Source organism: Ranitomeya imitator, chromosome 4 (assembly GCF_032444005.1).
Source record: "Ranitomeya imitator isolate aRanImi1 chromosome 4, aRanImi1.pri, whole genome shotgun sequence".
Lineage (NCBI taxonomy): Eukaryota > Metazoa > Chordata > Amphibia > Anura > Dendrobatidae > Ranitomeya > Ranitomeya imitator.
Genome location: NC_091285.1, coordinates 91,032,505 through 91,051,303, shown reverse-complemented (window position 1 = coordinate 91,051,303; position 18,799 = coordinate 91,032,505). Strand labels below are relative to the sequence as shown.

Here is an 18,799-nt window from a genome sequence, read left to right as displayed (position 1 = left end):
ACAGGACAGGGCAAAAGTACATATCATGACAGACATGTCTCTAAATATTAGGAAAAAAACAATAATTCTATCAACTGTTTTTATCTTAACCAGAAAGAAAACACTTAAGCAAATACAAAAGAAGATTAAAACACATGTAAGTTTGTATGTTAGTAAAATCATAAGAGTAAGTTCAAAACAATTTTCAAGCACATATCATACTGGCAGCAGTGGGATGAAAGCACATGCAAATTTTGTCTGTTTTCATAATTATAAGAATAAGATCAAAAGATTTTCAAGAACTCATACTGCTGAGTCATACTCAGCATGATTAAGTAGGCTTCCTTAGAGTAAGTGAAGTACATTTGACAACATTTAAAATCAGTGCATGTTGGAAAAAGGGCATGTCTCTAAACATTAGGAAAAACCAATGATTCTATCAACGGTCTTTATCTTAACTGAAAACCGAAAAATCATACAAATACAAAAGAAGATTAGATCACATGCTAATTTGCATGTTAGCAAAATCATAAGAATAAGTACAAAAACATTTCAAGACCTCATAATACTGGCAGCAGTGGGATTAAAGCATATGCTAATTTTGTATGTTAGCATAGTTATAAGAATAAGATAAAAAGGTTTTAAGGAACTCTTACTACTGGCAGCAGTGGGATTTGAACCTACAGGTCTGTTGTAAAATGGTTAAGTCTCTAAACAATAGGAAAAACCAATGATTCTATCAACTGTCTTTTCCTAAACAGAAATCCACACACTCATGCAAATACAAAATCATAAGAATTAGATCAAAAGGTTCTGAAGACCTACTGGCAGCAGTGGGATTTGAACCCACGCCTCCAAAGAGACTGGAACCTAAATCCAGCGCCTTAGACCACTCGGCCATGCTACCTTTAACAGCATGATTTTTACGATTCCTTATCTTAACTGAAAACCGCAAAATTATACAAATACAAAAGATTAAATCACATGTTAATTTGCATGTTAGCAAAATCATAAGAATAAGTACAAAAACATTTCAAGACCGCATAATACTGGCAGCAGTGGGATTAAAGCATATGCTAATTTTGTATGTTAGCATAATTATAAGAATAAGATAACAAGGTTTAACATAGCATAATGTTCTAGAATAGTCTGTTTAATCGCCGCATACTCACAGTTCCCCCGAGGGTCCATAGCTCTATAGGCTTCAGCAGCTCCACCCTCTAAGAACCCCACAAGATGTCGAACTCGCTCCCTTTCCGGGACTTCCATTAATCAACACTGATGCTCAAAGTCCTGGAAGAAGCCCTCAATGTCGCCTGCAGCCTCATTAAAGGGCTTAAAGTCTTTGTGGGACACTCTGGGGAGTTCCCTCATGGTGGGTGCTGAGGTTACAGTCTGTCTGGAGCTTCTAGCTGCTTCCAAAGCGATCTGCTCCAGCAATGCCATCTCCTGAGCTCTGTGAATGGCCTTCCTCTTATCGTCTATGGTGGCCTCTTCTCCCAGAAATGCCAACTCCTCCTCGTACCACACAACCCACTGACTTTTTTGGGTATTTACCTCCGGCTGCAGTCTTTCCTCCATTTGCTGTGAGGATCCTTCCTCAGTGTCATCTTGCAGGCGAACTCCTTCCAAAGCCTCAATTAGCTGCTCCTTGGAGAGTCCTTTAAAACGGACTCCTACTTCATGGGCCTTTGTTTGTAGGTTCATCGCAGTCCAGCTCTTGTACTCTGCGGTGCTGGTTCCCAATGTTGATGGGCCTTTGTCCTCCATTCCTTCTGCTCTGATCCCACTGCTGCCAACCAGTTTGTGACGGGGTGTACAGCAGAGCAGGAAGGGACAACAGGCCGAGGGATGATCCAATGAGATTTATTAAAGCAGGGAGCATACAACATCAAATATCCATAATGTCCTTCAAGTCCACCAGAAGTCCACAATAAGCCCAAGGAAATAAACAGATCTGGAGGTGCTTTCCAGTAATCCCGCACCCGATAAACGAAACAATAGTCCTTCCACGAGTCCAACAGAACAGGTTCGGGGGCACCTCCCGATAATCCTTGTGCCAGCTAACAAAGCAATAGTCCACATGAGTCCAAGGGATCCCAAAACAATCTCACAAACGACGAGATATGTCCTCAGCTCAAGTCTCATCCCGTTCGCTTCCGCAGTCACAGATGGACGTGGGGTCTTGCCTCAGCTAAGAATCCCCACTCCTTCCCCTTTAAGGATCAACTCACATCTGATCTCAAAAATAAGAATGGATTGTCTGAGCTCCTGGGATCCGCCCATGAAGGGGGGTGGGGGTCACACCTTCTATTCAATGGTTGGGTCCACCTGAAGATTCTAGACTGGTCGGCTCCTCTTAGTCTATCTAGTATGTACATATGACTAGCCACCTGCTGTGAGAAAGAATGGCTATTCTTCACTAGTGGTGTTGACAAACCTTAATTACATTATAGCTTAGGGCTGCAAGTATTGGGGGAAGGAGACATATTGTTACAGGTGAACTCCCAGCACAAGAAAATACATAAATTACAGCTAATAGAAACCAGAGAACAGTTACATACATCAAATGGCATATTATTCAAATACAGGACAGGGCAAAAGTACATATCATGACAGACATGTCTCTAAATATTAGGAAAAAAACAATAATTCTATCAACTGTTTTTATCTTAACCAGAAAGAAAACACTTAAGCAAATACAAAAGAAGATTAAAACACATGTAAGTTTGTATGTTAGTAAAATCATAAGAGTAAGTTCAAAACAATTTTCAAGCACATATCATACTGGCAGCAGTGGGATGAAAGCACATGCAAATTTTGTCTGTTTTCATAATTATAAGAATAAGATCAAAAGATTTTCAAGAACTCATACTGCTGAGTCATACTCAGCATGATTAAGTAGGCTTCCTTAGAGTAAGTGAAGTACATTTGACAACATTTAAAATCAGTGCATGTTGGAAAAAGGGCATGTCTCTAAACATTAGGAAAAACCAATGATTCTATCAACGGTCTTTATCTTAACTGAAAACCGAAAAATCATACAAATACAAAAGAAGATTAGATCACATGCTAATTTGCATGTTAGCAAAATCATAAGAATAAGTACAAAAACATTTCAAGACCTCATAATACTGGCAGCAGTGGGATTAAAGCATATGCTAATTTTGTATGTTAGCATAGTTATAAGAATAAGATAAAAAGGTTTTAAGGAACTCTTACTACTGGCAGCAGTGGGATTTGAACCTACAGGTCTGTTGTAAAATGGTTAAGTCTCTAAACAATAGGAAAAACCAATGATTCTATCAACTGTCTTTTCCTAAACAGAAATCCACACACTCATGCAAATACAAAATCATAAGAATTAGATCAAAAGGTTCTGAAGACCTACTGGCAGCAGTGGGATTTGAACCCACGCCTCCAAAGAGACTGGAACCTAAATCCAGCGCCTTAGACCACTCGGCCATGCTACCTTTAACAGCATGATTTTTACGATTCCTTATCTTAACTGAAAACCGCAAAATTATACAAATACAAAAGATTAAATCACATGTTAATTTGCATGTTAGCAAAATCATAAGAATAAGTACAAAAACATTTCAAGACCGCATAATACTGGCAGCAGTGGGATTAAAGCATATGCTAATTTTGTATGTTAGCATAATTATAAGAATAAGATAACAAGGTTTAACATAGCATAATGTTCTAGAATAGTCTGTTTAATCGCCGCATACTCACAGTTCCCCCGAGGGTCCATAGCTCTATAGGCTTCAGCAGCTCCACCCTCTAAGAACCCCACAAGATGTCAAACTCGCTCCCTTTCAGGGACTTCCATTAATCAACACTGATGCTCAAAGTCCTGGAAGAAGCCCTCAATGTCGCCTGCAGCCTCATTAAAGGGCTTAAAGTCTTTGTGGGACACTCTGGGGAGTTCCCTCATGGTGGGTGCTGAGGTTACAGTCTGTCTGGAGCTTCTAGCTGCTTCCAAAGCGATCTGCTCCAGCAAGGGTTTCTGAGGGATGTTATTCTGGATTATCTCAATGAGAATAACTGTTTAACTCCATATCAGCATGGGTTTATGAGAAATCGCTCCTGTCAAACCAATCTAATCAGTTTTTATGAAGAGGTAAGCTATAGGCTGGACCACGGTGAGTCATTGGACCTGGTATATCTCGATTTTTCCAAAGCGTTTGATACCGTGCCGCACAAGAGGTTGGTACACAAAATGAGAATGCTTGGTCTGGGGGAAAATGTGTGTAAATGGGTTAGTAACTGGCTAAGTGATAGAAAGCAGAGGGTGGTTATAAATGGTATAGCCTCTAACTGGGTCGCTGTGACCAGTGGGGTACCGCAGGGGTCAGTATTGGGACCTGTTCTCTTCAACATATTCATTAATGATCTGGTAGAAGGTTTACACAGTAAAATATCGATATTTGCAGATGATACAAAACTATGTAAAGCAGTTAATACAAGAGAAGATAGTATTCTGCTACAGATGGATCTGGATAAGTTGGAAACTTGGGCTGAAAGGTGGCAGATGAGGTTTAACAATGATAAATGTAAGGTTATACACATGGGAAGAGGGAATCAATATCACCATTACACACTGAACGGGAAACCACTGGGTAAATCTGACAGGGAGAAGGACTTGGGGATCCTAGTTAATGATAAACTTACCTGGAGCAGCCAGTGCCAGGCAGCAGCTGCCAAGGCAAACAGGATCATGGGGTGCATTAAAAGAGGTCTGGATACACATGATGAGAGCATTATACTGCCTCTGTACAAATCCCTAGTTAGACCGCACATGGAGTACTGTGTCCAGTTTTGGGCACCGGTGCTCAGGAAGGATATAATGGAACTAGAGAGAGTACAAAGGAGGGCAACAAAATTAATAAAGGGGATGGGAGAACTACAATACCCAGATAGATTAGCGAAATTAGGATTATTTAGTCTAGAAAAAAGACGACTGAGGGGCGATCTAATAACCATGTATAAGTATATAAGGGGACAATACAAATATCTCGCTGAGGATCTGTTTATACCAAGGAAGGTGACGGGCACAAGGGGGCATTCTTTGCGTCTGGAGAAGAGAAGGTTTTTCCACCAACATAGAAGAGGATACTTTACTGTTAGGGCAGTGAGAATCTGGAATTGCTTGCCTGAGGAGGTGGTGATGGCAAACTCAGTCGAGGGGTTCAAGAGAGGCCTGGATGTCTTCCTGGAGCAGAACAATATTGTATCATACAATTATTAGGTTCTGTAGAAGGACGTAGATCTGGGTATTTATTATGATGGAATATAGGCTGAACTGGATGGACAAATGTCTTTTTTCGGCCTTACTAACTATGTTACTATGTTACTATGTTAATGCCATCTCCTGAGCTCTGTGAATGGCCTTCCTCTTATCGTCTATGGTGGCCTCTTCTCCCAGAAATGCCAACTCCTCCTCGTACCACACAACCCACTGACTTTTTTGGGTATTTACCTCCGGCTGCAGTCTTTCCTCCATTTGCTGTGAGGATCCTTCCTCAGTGTCATCTTGCAGGCGAACTCCTTCCAAAGCCTCAATTAGCTGCTCCTTGGAGAGTCCTTTAAAACGGACTCCTACTTCATGGGCCTTTGTTTGTAGGTTCATCGCAGTCCAGCTCTTGTACTCTGCGGTGCTGGTTCCCAATGTTGATGGGCCTTTGTCCTCCATTCCTTCTGCTCTGATCCCACTGCTGCCAACCAGTTTGTGACGGGGTGTACAGCAGAGCAGGAAGGGACAACGGGCCGAGGGATGATCCAATGAGATTTATTAAAGCAGGGAGCATACAACATCAAATATATATAATGTCCTTCAAGTCCACCAGAAGTCCACAATAAGCCCAAGTAAATAAACAGATCTGGAGATGCTTTCCAGTAATCCCGCACCCGATAAACGAAACAATAGTCCTTCCACGAGTCCAACAGAACAGATTCGGGGGCACCTCAGATAATCCTTGTGCCAGCTAACAAAGCAATAGTCCACATGAGTCCAAGGGATGCCAAAACAATCTCACGAACGACGAGATATGTCCTCAGCTCAAGTCTCATCCCGTTCGCTTCCGCAGTCACAGATGGACGTGGGGTCTTGCCTCAGCTAAGAATCCCCACTCCTTCCCCTTTAAGGATCAACTCACATCTGATCTCAAAAATAAGAATGGATTGTCTGAGCTCCTGGGATCCGCCCATGAAGGGGGGTGGGGGTCACACCTTCTATTCAATGGTTGGGTCCACCTGAAGATTCTAGACTGGTGGGCTCCTCTTAGTCTATCTAGTATGTACATATGACTAGCCACCTGCTGTGAGAAAGAATGGCTATTCTTCACTAGTGGTGTTGACAAACCTTAATTACATTATAGCTTAGGGCTGCAAGTATTGGGGGAAGGAGACATATTGTTACAGGTGAACTCCCAGCACAAGAAAATACATAAATTACAGCTAATAGAAACCAGAGAACAGTTACATACATCAAATGGCATATTATTCAAATACAGGACAGGGCAAAAGTACATATCATGACAGACATGTCTCTAAATATTAGGAAAAAAACAATAATTCTATCAACTGTTTTTATCTTAACCAGAAAGAAAACACTTAAGCAAATACAAAAGAAGATTAAAACACATGTAAGTTTGTATGTTAGTAAAATCATAAGAGTAAGTTCAAAACAATTTTCAAGCACATATCATACTGGCAGCAGTGGGATGAAAGCACATGCAAATTTTGTCTGTTTTCATAATTATAAGAATAAGATCAAAAGATTTTCAAGAACTCATACTGCTGAGTCATACTCAGCATGATTAAGTAGGCTTCCTTAGAGTAAGTGAAGTACATTTGACAACATTTAAAATCAGTGCATGTTGGAAAAAGGGCATGTCTCTAAACATTAGGAAAAACCAATGATTCTATCAACGGTCTTTATCTTAACTGAAAACCGAAAAATCATACAAATACAAAAGAAGATTAGATCACATGCTAATTTGCATGTTAGCAAAATCATAAGAATAAGTACAAAAACATTTCAAGACCTCATAATACTGGCAGCAGTGGGATTAAAGCATATGCTAATTTTGTATGTTAGCATAGTTATAAGAATAAGATAAAAAGGTTTTAAGGAACTCTTACTACTGGCAGCAGTGGGATTTGAACCTACAGGTCTGTTGTAAAATGGTTAAGTCTCTAAACAATAGGAAAAACCAATGATTCTATCAACTGTCTTTTCCTAAACAGAAATCCACACACTCATGCAAATACAAAATCATAAGAATTAGATCAAAAGGTTCTGAAGACCTACTGGCAGCAGTGGGATTTGAACCCACGCCTCCAAAGAGACTGGAACCTAAATCCAGCGCCTTAGACCACTCGGCCATGCTACCTTTAACAGCATGATTTTTACGATTCCTTATCTTAACTGAAAACCGCAAAATTATACAAATACAAAAGATTAAATCACATGTTAATTTGCATGTTAGCAAAATCATAAGAATAAGTACAAAAACATTTCAAGACCGCATAATACTGGCAGCAGTGGGATTAAAGCATATGCTAATTTTGTATGTTAGCATAATTATAAGAATAAGATAACAAGGTTTAACATAGCATAATGTTCTAGAATAGTCTGTTTAATCGCCGCATACTCACAGTTCCCCCGAGGGTCCATAGCTCTATAGGCTTCAGCAGCTCCACCCTCTAAGAACCCCACAAGATGTCGAACTCGCTCCCTTTCAGGGACTTCCATTAATCAACACTGATGCTCAAAGTCCTGGAAGAAGCCCTCAATGTCGCCTGCAGCCTCATTAAAGGGCTTAAAGTCTTTGTGGGACACTCTGGGGAGTTCCCTCATGGTGGGTGCTGAGGTTACAGTCTGTCTGGAGCTTCTAGCTGCTTCCAAAGCGATCTGCTCCAGCAAGGGTTTCTGAGGGATGTTATTCTGGATTATCTCAATGAGAATAACTGTTTAACTCCATATCAGCATGGGTTTATGAGAAATCGCTCCTGTCAAACCAATCTAATCAGTTTTTATGAAGAGGTAAGCTATAGGCTGGACCACGGTGAGTCATTGGACCTGGTATATCTCGATTTTTCCAAAGCGTTTGATACCGTGCCGCACAAGAGGTTGGTACACAAAATGAGAATGCTTGGTCTGGGGGAAAATGTGTGTAAATGGGTTAGTAACTGGCTAAGTGATAGAAAGCAGAGGGTGGTTATAAATGGTATAGCCTCTAACTGGGTCGCTGTGACCAGTGGGGTACCGCAGGGGTCAGTATTGGGACCTGTTCTCTTCAACATATTCATTAATGATCTGGTAGAAGGTTTACACAGTAAAATATCGATATTTGCAGATGATACAAAACTATGTAAAGCAGTTAATACAAGAGAAGATAGTATTCTGCTACAGATGGATCTGGATAAGTTGGAAACTTGGGCTGAAAGGTGGCAGATGAGGTTTAACAATGATAAATGTAAGGTTATACACATGGGAAGAGGGAATCAATATCACCATTACACACTGAACGGGAAACCACTGGGTAAATCTGACAGGGAGAAGGACTTGGGGATCCTAGTTAATGATAAACTTACCTGGAGCAGCCAGTGCCAGGCAGCAGCTGCCAAGGCAAACAGGATCATGGGGTGCATTAAAAGAGGTCTGGATACACATGATGAGAGCATTATACTGCCTCTGTACAAATCCCTAGTTAGACCGCACATGGAGTACTGTGTCCAGTTTTGGGCACCGGTGCTCAGGAAGGATATAATGGAACTAGAGAGAGTACAAAGGAGGGCAACAAAATTAATAAAGGGGATGGGAGAACTACAATACCCAGATAGATTAGCGAAATTAGGATTATTTAGTCTAGAAAAAAGACGACTGAGGGGCGATCTAATAACCATGTATAAGTATATAAGGGGACAATACAAATATCTCGCTGAGGATCTGTTTATACCAAGGAAGGTGACGGGCACAAGGGGGCATTCTTTGCGTCTGGAGAAGAGAAGGTTTTTCCACCAACATAGAAGAGGATACTTTACTGTTAGGGCAGTGAGAATCTGGAATTGCTTGCCTGAGGAGGTGGTGATGGCAAACTCAGTCGAGGGGTTCAAGAGAGGCCTGGATGTCTTCCTGGAGCAGAACAATATTGTATCATACAATTATTAGGTTCTGTAGAAGGACGTAGATCTGGGTATTTATTATGATGGAATATAGGCTGAACTGGATGGACAAATGTTATGGCTGGCAATCAGGCAACACAGCGTGCAGTAATCAGCGCACATACAGAGATCTGGCAAAAACCCAAAACAATAGGACAAGCTCTGAGACGTGGAATCTCTGTAGACTGCAGTACCTGAACTGTCCTCACACAACTGGAAGCAGCAGTGGATTGCGCCTATCACTACCTATGCAACTCGGCACTGCCTGAGGAGCTGACTAGCCTGAAGATAGAAATACAAGCCTGACTTACCTCAGAGAAATACCCCAAAGGAATAGGCAGCCCCCACATATAATGACTGTTAGCAAGATGAAAAGACAAACGTAGGAATGAAATAGATTCAGCAAAGTGAGGCCCGATATTCTAGACAGAGCGAGGATAGCAAAGAGAACTATGCAGTCTACAAAAAACCCTAAAACGAAAACCACGCAAAGGGGCAAAAAAGACCCACCGTGCCGAACTAACAGCACGGCGGTGCACCCCTTTGCTTCTCAGAGCTTCCAGCAAAAGATAATAACAAGCTGGACAGAAAAAACAGAAAACAAACTAGAAGCACTTATCTAGCAGAGCAGCAGGCCCAAGGAAAGATGCAGTAGCTCAGATCCAACACTGGAACATTGACAAGGAGCAAGGAAGACAGACTCAGGTGGAGCTAAATAGCAAGGCAGCCAACGAGCTCACCAAAACACCTGAGGGAGGACGCCCAGAGACTGCAATACCACTTGTGACCACAGAATTCACAACAGTACCCCCCCCTTGAGGAGGGGTCACCGAACCCTCACCAGAACCCCCAGGCCGACCAGGATGAGCCACATGAAAGGCACGAACAAGATCTGGGGCATGGACATCAGAGGCAAAAACCCAGGAATTATCTTCCTGAGCATAACCCTTCCATTTGACCAGATACTGGAGTTTCCGTCTAGAGACACGAGAATCCAAAATCTTCTCCACAATATACTCCAATTCCCCCTCCACCAAAACAGGGGCAGGAGGCTCCACAGATGGAACCATAGGTGCCACGTATCTCCTCAACAACGACCTATGGAATACATTATGTATGGAAAAGGAGTCTGGGAGGGTCAGACGAAAAGACACCGGATTGAGAATCTCAGAAATCCTATACGGACCAATAAAACGAGGTTTAAATTTAGGAGAGGAAACCTTCATAGGTATATGACGAGAAGATAACCAAACCAGATCCCCAACACGAAGTCGGGGTCCCACACGGCGTCTGCGATTAGCGAAAAGCTGAGCCTTCTCCTGGGACAAGGTCAAATTGTCCACTACCTGAGTCCAGATCTGCTGCAACCTGTCCACCACATAATCCACACCAGGACAGTCCGAAGACTCAACCTGTCCTGAAGAGAAACGAGGATGGAACCCAGAATTGCAGAAAAATGGAGAGACCAAGGTAGCCGAGCTGGCCCGATTATTAAGGGCGAACTCAGCCAACGGCAAAAATGACACCCAATCATCCTGGTCAGCGGAAACAAAACATCTCAGATATGTTTCCAAGGTCTGATTGGTTCGTTCGGTCTGGCCATTAGTCTGAGGATGGAAGGCCGAGGAAAAAGATAGGTCAATGCCCATCCTACCACAAAAGGCTCGCCAGAACCTTGAGACAAACTGGGAACCTCTGTCAGAAACAATATTCTCAGGAATGCCATGCAAACGAACCACATGCTGGAAGAACAAAGGCACCAAATCAGAGGAGGAAGGCAATTTAACCAAGGGCACCAGATGGACCATTTTAGAAAAGCGATCACAGACCACCCAAATGACAGACATCTTTTGAGAAACGGGAAGGTCAGAAATGAAATCCATCGAAATATGTGTCCAAGGCCTCTTCGGGACCGGCAAGGGCAAAAGCAACCCACTGGCACGTGAACAGCAGGGCTTAGCCCTAGCACAAATTCCACAGGACTGCACAAAAGCACGCACATCCCGCGACAGAGACGGCCACCAAAAGGATCTAGCAACCAACTCCCTGGTACCAAAGATTCCTGGATGACCGGCCAGCACCGAACAATGAAGTTCAGAGATAACTTTACTAGTCCACCTATCAGGGACGAACAGTTTCTCGGCCGGACAACGATCAGGTTTATTAGCCTGAAATTTCTGCAACACTCTCCGCAAATCAGGGGAGATGGCAGACACAATGACTCCTTCCTTGAGGATACTCGCCGGCTCAGATAACCCCGGAGAGTCGGGCACAAAACTCCTAGACAGAGCATCCGCCTTCACATTTTTAGAGCCCGGAAGGTATGAAATCACAAAATCAAAACGAGCAAAAAATAACGACCAACGGGCCTGTCTAGGATTCAAGCGCTTGGCAGACTCAAGATAAGTAAGGTTCTTATGATCAGTCAAAACCACCACGCGATGCTTAGCACCCTCAAGCCAATGACGCCACTCCTCGAATGCCCACTTCATGGCCAGCAACTCTCGGTTGCCCACATCATAATTACGCTCAGCAGCAGAAAATTTCCTGGAAAAGAAAGCACATGGTTTGAACACTGAGCAACCAGAACCTCTCTGTGACAAAACCGCCCCTGCACCAATCTCAGAAGCATCAACCTCGACCTGGAACGGAAGAGAAACATCAGGTTGACACAACACAGGGGCACAGCAAAAACGACGCTTCAACTCCTGAAAAGCTTCCACGGCAGCAGAAGACCAATTAACCAAATCAGCACCCTTCTTGGTCAAATCGGTCAATGGTCTGGCAATGCTAGAAAAATTACAGATGAAGCGACGATAAAAATTAGCAAAGCCCAGGAATTTCTGCAAACTTTTTAGAGATGTCGGCTGAGTCCAATCCTGGATGGCCTGAACCTTAACCGGATCCATCTCGATAGTAGAAGGGGAAAAGATGAACCCCAAAAATGAAACTTTCTGCACACCGAAGAGACACTTTGATCCCTTCACAAACAAGGAATTAGCACGCAGTACCTGGAAAACCATTCTGACTTGCTTTACATGAGACTCCCAATCATCTGAGAAGATCAAAATGTCATCCAAGTAAACAATCAAGAATTTATCCAGATACTCACGAAAAATGTCATGCATAAAAGACTGAAAAACAGATGGAGCATTGGCAAGTCCGAACGGCATCACCAGATACTCAAAATGACCCTCGGGCGTATTAAATGCCGTTTTCCATTCATCTCCCTGCCTGATTCTCACCAGATTATACGCACCACGAAGATCAATCTTAGTAAACCAACTAGCCCCCTTAATCCGAGCAAACAAGTCAGAAATCAATGGCAAGGGATACTGAAACTTAACAGTGATCTTATTAAGAAGGCGGTAATCAATACACGGTCTTAGCGAACCATCCTTCTTGGCTACAAAAAAGAACCCTGCTCCCAATGGTGACGACGATGGGCGAATATGTCCCTTCTCCAGGGACTCCTTCACATAACTGCGCATAGCGGTGTGTTCAGGTACGGACAAATTAAATAAACGACCCTTAGGGAATTTACTACCAGGAATCAAATCGATAGCACAATCACAATTCCTATGCGGAGGAAGGGCATCAGACTTGGACTCTTCAAATACATCCTGAAAGTCCGACAAGAACTCTGGGATGTCAGAAGGAATGGATGACGAAATAGACAAAAATGGAACATCACCATGTACTCCCTGACAACCCCAGCTGGTTACCGACATAGAGTTCCAATCCAATACTGGATTATGGGTTTGTAGCCATGGCAACCCCAACACGACCACATCATGCAAATTATGCAGTACCAAAAAGCGAATAACTTCCTGATGTGCAGGAGCCATGCACATGGTCAGCTGGGCCCAGTACTGAGGCTTATTCTTGGCCAGAGGTGTAGCATCAATTCCTCTCAACGGAATAGGACACCGCAAAGGCTCCAAGAAAAATCCACAACGTTTAGCATAATCCAAATCCATCAGATTCAGGGCAGCGCCTGAATCCACAAACGCCATGACAGAATATGATGACAAAGAGCACATTAAGGTAATGGACAAAAGGAATTTGGACTGTACAGTACCAATAACGGCAGAGCTATCGAACCGCCTAGTGCGTTTAGGACAATTAGAAATAGCATGAGTAGAATCACCACAATAGAAACACAGTCTGTTCAGACGTCTGTGTTCGTGCCGTTCTACTTTAGTCATAGTCCTGTTGCACTGCATAGGCTCAGGCTTACTCTCAGACAATACCGCCAGATGGTGCACAGATTTACGCTCGCGCAAGCGACGACCGATCTGAATGGCCAAGGACATAGACTCATTCAAACCAGCAGGCATAGGAAATCCCACCATTACATCCTTAAGAGCTTCAGAGAGACCCTTTCTGAACAAAGCCGCTAGTGCAGATTCATTCCACAGAGTGAGTATTGACCATTTTCTAAATTTCTGACAATATAGTTCTACATCATCCTGACCCTGGCATAAAGCCAGCAGATTTTTCTCAGCTTGATCCACTGAATTAGGCTCATCGTAAAGCAATCCCAGCGCCTGGAAAAATGCATCAATATTACTCAATGCAGAATCTCCTGGTGCAAGAGAAAACGCCCAGTCCTGTGGGTCGCCGCGCAAAAAAGAAATAATAATCAAAACCTGTTGAATAGGATTACCAGAAGAATGAGGTTTCAAGGCCAAAAATAGCTTACAATTATTTCTGAAGCTCAGGAACTTAGTTCTGTCACCAAAAAACAAATCAGGAATCGGAATTCTTGGTTCTAGCATCGATTTCTGATCAATAGTATCTTGAATCTTTTGTACATTTACAACGAGATTATCCATTGAGGAGCACAGAGCCTGAATATCCATGTCCACAGCTGTGTCCTGAAGCACTCTAATGTCTAGGGGAAAAAAAAGACTGAAGACAGAGCTAAGAAAAAAAAATGATGTCAGGATTTCTTTTTTCCCTCTATTGGAAATCATTGAATTGGCTCCTTGTACTGTTATGGCTGGCAATCAGGCAACACAGCGTGCAGTAATCAGCGCACATACAGAGATCTGGCAAAAACCCAAAACAATAGGACAAGCTCTGAGACGTGGAATCTCTGTAGACTGCAGTACCTGAACTGTCCTCACACAACTGGAAGCAGCAGTGGATTGCGCCTATCACTACCTATGCAACTCGGCACTGCCTGAGGAGCTGACTAGCCTGAAGATAGAAATACAAGCCTGACTTACCTCAGAGAAATACCCCAAAGGAATAGGCAGCCCCCACATATAATGACTGTTAGCAAGATGAAAAGACAAACGTAGGAATGAAATAGATTCAGCAAAGTGAGGCCCGATATTCTAGACAGAGCGAGGATAGCAAAGAGAACTATGCAGTCTACAAAAAACCCTAAAACGAAAACCACGCAAAGGGGCAAAAAAGACCCACCGTGCCGAACTAACAGCACGGCGGTGCACCCCTTTGCTTCTCAGAGCTTCCAGCAAAAGATAATAACAAGCTGGACAGAAAAAACAGAAAACAAACTAGAAGCACTTATCTAGCAGAGCAGCAGGCCCAAGGAAAGATGCAGTAGCTCAGATCCAACACTGGAACATTGACAAGGAGCAAGGAAGACAGACTCAGGTGGAGCTAAATAGCAAGGCAGCCAACGAGCTCACCAAAACACCTGAGGGAGGACGCCCAGAGACTGCAATACCACTTGTGACCACAGAATTCACAACAGACAAATGTCTTTTTTCGGCCTTACTAACTATGTTACTATGTTAATGCCATCTCCTGAGCTCTGTGAATGGCCTTCCTCTTATCGTCTATGGTGGCCTCTTCTCCCAGAAATGCCAACTCCTCCTCGTACCACACAACCCACTGACTTTTTTGGGTATTTACCTCCGGCTGCAGTCTTTCCTCCATTTGCTGTGAGGATCCTTCCTCAGTGTCATCTTGCAGGCGAACTCCTTCCAAAGCCTCAATTAGCTGCTCCTTGGAGAGTCCTTTAAAACGGACTCCTACTTCATGGGCCTTTGTTTGTAGGTTCATCGCAGTCCAGCTCTTGTACTCTGCGGTGCTGGTTCCCAATGTTGATGGGCCTTTGTCCTCCATTCCTTCTGCTCTGATCCCACTGCTGCCAACCAGTTTGTGACGGGGTGTACAGCAGAGCAGGAAGGGACAACGGGCCGAGGGATGATCCAATGAGATTTATTAAAGCAGGGAGCATACAACATCAAATATATATAATGTCCTTCAGGTCCACCAGAAGTCCACAATAAGCCCAAGTAAATAAACAGATCTGGAGATGCTTTCCAGTAATCCCGCACCCGATAAACGAAACAATAGTCCTTCCACGAGTCCAACAGAACAGATTCGGGGGCACCTCCAGATAATCCTTGTGCCAGCTAACAAAGCAATAGTCCACATGAGTCCAAGGGATGCCAAAACAATCTCACGAACGACGAGATATGTCCTCAGCTCAAGTCTCATCCCGTTCGCTTCCGCAGTCACAGATGGACGTGGGGTCTTGCCTCAGCTAAGAATCCCCACTCCTTCCCCTTTAAGGATCAACTCACATCTGATCTCAAAAATAAGAATGGATTGTCTGAGCTCCTGGGATCCGCCCATGAAGGGGGGTGGGGGTCACACCTTCTATTCAATGGTTGGGTCCACCTGAAGATTCTAGACTGGTGGGCTCCTCTTAGTCTATCTAGTATGTACATATGACTAGCCACCTGCTGTGAGAAAGAATGGCTATTCTTCACTAGTGGTGTTGACAAACCTTAATTACATTATAGCTTAGGGCTGCAAGTATTGGGGGAAGGAGACATATTGTTACAGGTGAACTCCCTGCACAAGAAAATACATAAATTACAGCTAATAGAAACCAGAGAACAGTTACATACATCAAATGGCATATTATTCAAATACAGGACAGGGCAAAAGTACATATCATGACAGACATGTCTCTAAATATTAGGAAAAAAACAATAATTCTATCAACTGTTTTTATCTTAACCAGAAAGAAAACACTTAAGCAAATACAAAAGAAGATTAAAACACATGTAAGTTTGTATGTTAGTAAAATCATAAGAGTACGTTCAAAACAATTTTCAAGCACATATCATACTGGCAGCAGTGGGATGAAAGCACATGCAAATTTTGTCTGTTTTCATAATTATGAGAATAAGATCAAAAGATTTTCAAGAACTCATACTGCTGAGTCATACTCAGCATGATTAAGTAGGCTTCCTTAGAGTAAGTGAAGTACATTTGACAACATTTAAAATTAGTGCATGTTGGAAAAAGGGCATGTCTCTAAACATTAGGAAAAACCAATGATTCTATGAACGGTCTTTATCTTAACCGAAAACCGAAAAATCATACAAATACAAAAGAAGATTAGATCACATGCTAATTTGCATGTTAGCAAAATCATAAGAATAAGTACAAAAACATTTCAAGACCTCATAATACTGGCAGCAGTGGGATTAAAGCATATGCTAATTTTGTATGTTAGCATAGTTATAAGATTAAGATAAAAAGGTTTTAAGGAACTCTTACTACTGGCAGCAGTGGGATTTAAACCTACAGGTCTGTTGTAAAATGGTTAAGTCTCTAAACAATAGGAAAAAACAATGATTCTATCAACTGTCTTTTCCTAAACAGAAACCCACACACTCATGCAAATACAAAATCATTTGAATTAGATCAAAATGTTCTGAAGACCTACTGGCAGCAGTGGGATTTGAACCCACGCCTCTGAAGAGACTGGAGCCTTAATCCAGCGCCATAGACCGCTCGGCCATGCTACCCTAATATACTACATAAAAAAAGCTTCCTTAGAGTAATTTTAGTGAATTTTCCTACAGTTTAACTTCTTCAAGGTGGAAAATGGATAGGTCTCTAAGCAAAAAGGAAAAAGCAATGATTCTATCTACTGTCTTTTGCAAAACAGCAAAGCATGGACTCATACAAATACAAAATAATAAAACACATGCTAATTTTTCTATTTGCAAAATCATAAATATAAGCTAAAAAGTTTCAAAGTAGAAATACACTGGCAGCAGTGGGATTTGAACCCACGCCTCCAAAGAGACTGGAGCCTAAGTCCAGCGCCTTAGACCACTCGGCCATGCTACCTTTAACAGCATTATTTTTACGATTCCTTATCTTAACTGAAAACCGCAAAATTATACAAATACAAAAGATTAAATCACATGTTAATTTGCATGTTAGCAAAATCATAAGAATAAGTACAAAAACATTTCAAGACCGCATAATACTGGCAGCAGTGGGATTAAAGCATATGCTAATTTTGTATGTTAGCATAATTATAAGAATAAGATAACAAGGTTTAACATAGCATTATGTTCTAGAATAGTCTGTTTAATCGCCGCATACTCACAGTTCCCCCGAGGGTCCATAGCTCTATAGGCTTCAGCAGCTCCACCCTCTAAGAACCCCACAAGATGTCGAACTCGCTCCCTTTCCGGGACTTCCATTAATCAACACTGATGCTCAAAGTCCTGGAAGAAGCCCTCAATGTCGCCTGCAGCCTCATTAAAGGGCTTAAAGTCTTTGTGGGACACTCTGGGGAGTTCCCTCATGGTGGGTGCTGAGGTTACAGTCTGTCTGGAGCTTCTAGCTGCTTCCAAAGTGATCTGCTCCAGCAATGCCATCTCCTGAGCTCTGTGAATGGCCTTCCTCTTATCGTCTATGGTGGCCTCTTCTCCCAGAAATGCCAACTCCTCCTCGTACCACACAACCCACTGACTTTTTTGGGTATTTACCTCCGGCTGCAGTCTTTCCTCCATTTGCTGTGAGGATCCTTCCTCAGTGTCATCTTGCAGGCGAACTCCTTCCAAAGCCTCAATTAGCTGCTCCTTGGAGAGTCCTTTAAAACGGACTCCTACTTCATGGGCCTTTGTTTGTAGGTTCATCGCAGTCCAGCTCTTGTACTCTGCGGTGCTGGTTCCCAATGTTGATGGGCCTTTGTCCTCCATTCCTTCTGCTCTGATCCCACTGCTGCCAACCAGTTTGTGATGGGGTGTACAGCAGAGCAGGAAGGGACAACAGGCCGAGGGATGATCCAATGAGATTTATTAAAGCAGGGAGCATTCAACATCAAATATCCATAATGTCCTTCAAGTCCACCAGAAGTCCACAATAAGCCCAAGGAAATAAACAGATCTGGAGGTGCTTTCCAGTAATCCCGCACCCGATAAACGAAACAATAGTCCTTCCACGAGTCCAACAGAACAGATTCGGGGGCACCTCCAGATAATCCTTGTGCCAGCTAACAAAGCAATAGTCCACATGAGTCCAAGGGATCCCAAAACAATCTCACGAACGACGAGATATGTCCTCAGCTCAAGTCTCATCCCGTACGCTTCCGCAGTCACAGATGGACGTGGGGTCTTGCCTCAGCTAAGAATCCCCACTCCTTCCCCTTTAAGGATCAACTCACATCTGATCTCAAAAATAAGAATGGATTATCTGAGCTCCTGGGATCCGCCCATGAAGGGGGGTAAGGGTCACACCTTCTATTCAATGGTTGGGTCCACCTGAAGATTCTAGACTGGTCGGCTCCTCTTAGTCTATCTAGTATGTACATATGACTAGCCACCTGCTGTGAGAAAGAATGGCTATTCTT

The 18,799-nt window shown here is 42.8% G+C and overlaps 4 non-coding genes across 4 annotated transcripts; all 4 read right to left on the bottom strand.

Annotated features, from left to right (window-relative positions):
• Positions 1–804: 804 nt before the first annotated feature.
• Positions 805–886, bottom strand: TRNAL-UAG (transfer RNA leucine (anticodon UAG)). The gene has a single exon. It is a non-coding gene; the product is annotated as a tRNA-Leu (tRNA).
• A 2,484-nt stretch (positions 887–3,370) lies between these two features.
• On the bottom strand, positions 3,371–3,452 carry TRNAL-UAG (transfer RNA leucine (anticodon UAG)). Its single transcript has one exon. It is a non-coding gene; the product is annotated as a tRNA-Leu (tRNA).
• Positions 3,453–7,297: 3,845 nt separating this feature from the next.
• TRNAL-UAG (transfer RNA leucine (anticodon UAG)) lies at positions 7,298–7,379 on the bottom strand. The gene has a single exon. It is a non-coding gene; the product is annotated as a tRNA-Leu (tRNA).
• Positions 7,380–17,204: 9,825 nt separating this feature from the next.
• On the bottom strand, positions 17,205–17,286 carry TRNAL-UAG (transfer RNA leucine (anticodon UAG)). Its single transcript has one exon. It is a non-coding gene; the product is annotated as a tRNA-Leu (tRNA).
• Between the last annotated feature and the right edge of the window lie 1,513 nt (positions 17,287–18,799).